Here is a 3,489-nt window from a genome sequence, read left to right as displayed (position 1 = left end):
TTCGTTGGTTTTATGAAGAAATACCCTATTGTCTTCCATCATTTTCTTATATCATCCCTAAGATGGATTGGGGGGAGTCGAAGAAACAGAAATCGTTGTCTTTGTTCACATGTACTTTAGAAAACTTTTTTCTCAGCTCGCAAGTTTCTTAAAATGACAGGCGAGTTCAGGTGGCTAGTAGAGTTTATATATCAAAATTCGGGAGAAGACCCATCAAAAATACTGAAGAAATTGTGGAAAATAAAAAAGTAAACATAAAAGTTCCGTCGAGGCGGATTTGAACCACCGACCTATGGATGACTGAATTAACCACTACAGTCCACCGCTCTGCCAACTGAGCTACCGACGGTTGCATAAATACTTCATTCAAAAAAATTTCATAACCGAAACAGTTTTCATCTGTAAATAGGTCATCTAATTACGTAGGTTGCCCAACAGGTAGTGACGTAGTGACCTACTTATCAAAGTACACAACTCGAAGTGTGTGATTACTTTTTTTTTCCTTAGTATGATTGAACTCATGATTCACGTGATAAGTTCAGGAACTGACACATTCAATTTCTAATAATTACATATCGGAAGTATGGGGGTCACGAAAACATTTTGGCCATTGCGTCCCACTGTCCCCCACTAATTTTCTCAATTTTTTTTTCAGTGTTTGTTTTTCCTTTATAAATAAAGGAATTCAAACCTATATTGCAACTAGATGGACACAAATTAGAGCATGGGTAATATTGAAATTGCCCCGTCACTCCCAAAACTCCTATCAGAATTAAATAATTAATTATGTACACAGAATATAAAATAAAAATGTAATATGCTATAATGATCTCTCACATAATGCAAGTATTATCTGTATTTCAATGCTACATTATGTAAGGTTGTATTTAAAATATAAAATTCAGTTCTGCAGCCATTTTTATAGCGAAATTATCCAATAATCAAAACAATTCAAAAGGTCAAACAAAAACGAAACTTTATGACGAATCAGTAAATTCACGCGAGCTGATGTTTAATAGTTATTAAAAATTATAACTAAAATATAAAACTTTTTAGGATGATGGGCTTTGTCTATTAATAATAATTTTGTTATTACTAATACATTATGAATTGTGAATTTAAAATCCTTCAGAAGCATTACAAACCTGCACTTCTTTATGATGTTTGTAACACTTCAAAAGTATTTAAATTCACATATTTCGTCATCGCTATGGGTATTAAATTTTATTTATTTTTGTCTTTGGCGTTGATGTTGTCACCTTAACGGCAGTTCCTTAAATATCTGGTTGGCATATATTTACTGAAGAACAAACTAGTTGGTAATGACATCTGTAAAACTCATTTAAATTTGTTGATTACGCTGCTGCATAGGGGGCAAAAACCAACTCATGATGACAGCAATAGCAATTTGCAAATTTCAGCTGTCTTCTTATGCATCAGATACTATCATATTAGGAACCAAAGCATATTTTTCTCGCATAACTTGGTTCTATAAACTCGACAGCCTTATTTACAATGAAGAAAAAAAAAAACAGAATCACACATTTCAGAGGAACCTAAGTCTTCTGAAGACGCAGGGTAAATCGAGAGTTACATCAATTCTTTGAAGTCTTATTACAGCAAAATGCTGATACCGTTCGGTTCAAGAAGCTCTTAGCCTGCATTTTCTTGCTCCCTTGACAACAGTCAAAGATGGTTACAAAGTTTTCAACAGTCGAAGATGGTTACAAAGTGTCCGACTTTTTGGTTTCAGCAGCTTGCATGTTGCAATGCACATAAACCCTGGATCAATTTAACAGAATATCTGAAGGCTGCATGCATGTAAAATTACTCGGTATAGCACATTTTCAGTTTGTAGTTTACCATCATAAAACTACGGGTTGCCTTTATTTTGTCCGCTAGCGTGCATTTGGAGTATTCTAAGTTTAGCAACAAAAGAACTGATAGACGAATGCATGGAATAATACATACATCATGCATCCAATCTTGGTTACTGCCAATAAGAACTGCGACTTATTTTTTGTCGAGATAACAGGCTGTCATGCGTCCCAAGACAACCGTATAAGATCTGCCTGGATCTAAGATCTCATTTCCTACAAATATCAATAGGCCTTGCTCTCCCCATGATGCACATTATTAGTGGCTGTTGTTTGTACTTTTTCCCTGTTTCTTTGAAGAGGAAGGAAGGATGTTTCCTTATTATTTTTATGTCCATATATCGAAAATAACTGAAGGAAATTGTTTATCTCGTACACAGGATGCGCCTTTCTAGGTATAATGTGATCGAAGAAATAAACGTGCAGCCGCTATATACGCTACAAACTGAACACACTTTTTTATACGAACATCATATACAGGACAGGAACATTTTTCATTCAATATTTGAGTGGTTTCATTCACGTGACTGAGCTTAATAAATTGCGTTACCATAAATATATCAGTTATAATATTCATTATGACGAGTTTTTCTGAAATATTTGACTTCCCATATGAGCAGCCGTTAAAAATAACTTAATTCGTTTTAAAGTATTTTAATTTAAATATTATTCAGTATGATTTATAAACGTTTAAGTACATATTTAAATCGTTTATCTGCTTATTTCCGATATCAAAGAGGATGTAATCTTCTAATTGATAATCTCTGCTACTCAGGAAGTCCGATTCAGTTCCAAGGTCAGTGACACCAATGGAGAGTAGAAGGTTCTGTCCAAGACCTAAGTATTGATGACAGGTACGGAACACCTTCACACTTCTGGGGCCACACAAAAACAGTGTGATGATTCAACAAGGTTGAAAGTTGCAAGTTTGGCATTAAGAGAGCCACGATCGGAGAGTAAGCAGAAAGTGTACAGACCAGAGTGGAACATTTCTGAGTGGACTCTAACGTGGCAAAGGCGATGTTACAGATAAACTTTAAAGTAAAGAAGATCCTTAGAAGTGGCGGACCATCTTACTCTGCATCAAATGATTCGAACAGCATATTTTCTCCGCCTTGATTTCAGGAGCGACATTGATGGTAATACCCAAATGGACACAGGTACAACATGTCTGATATAGAAACATAAGCCGCGGTACAAAAGGAACAGAAATCCGTTAAGGACCTGAAAGACAAGAACACAGTCCTGTAGGCACTGAACATTGTCTACAGCATTTGATGTTGAATGCCATAAAGTTTAGTTTGGACTGAAACCTTAAAATAACAGAACCAGGCGGTCGCACCATAGGAACAAATTGGCAAAAACGCAGCGTTATGATACAACCGCAGGAGCGAGAGTTGACCCCAAGACTATTTGGAGAGACACAAAGTAAGAAAGTAATTTTTTTTTTTTACTTTCTCTGAAAGATGTTCCAAATGTTTAGTGAATGTAAGGTTAGTATCAAAGATCAGGCCAAAAGATTTTAAAGAGGAAACCCATGGACAATGATTTGTTTGAAGTTTTACAACAGGTGGCCGTGAAATATTAAGCGCACCAATAACAAGCATCTTAC

The 3,489-nt window shown here is 35.5% G+C and overlaps 1 non-coding gene across 1 annotated transcript; it reads right to left on the bottom strand.

Moving 5' to 3' along the window:
- Positions 1 to 262: 262 nt before the first annotated feature.
- Positions 263 to 349, bottom strand: TRNAY-GUA (transfer RNA tyrosine (anticodon GUA)). Its single transcript is given in 2 exon segments — positions 263 to 298; positions 313 to 349. It is a non-coding gene; the product is annotated as a tRNA-Tyr (tRNA).
- Positions 350 to 3,489: the final 3,140 nt, after the last annotated feature.

This window comes from Mastigoproctus giganteus, chromosome 13 (genome assembly GCF_048544385.1).
Source record: "Mastigoproctus giganteus isolate SK-2022 chromosome 13, ASM4854438v1, whole genome shotgun sequence".
In the NCBI taxonomy this organism is placed as follows: domain Eukaryota; kingdom Metazoa; phylum Arthropoda; class Arachnida; order Uropygi; family Thelyphonidae; genus Mastigoproctus; species Mastigoproctus giganteus.
This window is presented reverse-complemented; position numbering and strand designations above follow the sequence as displayed.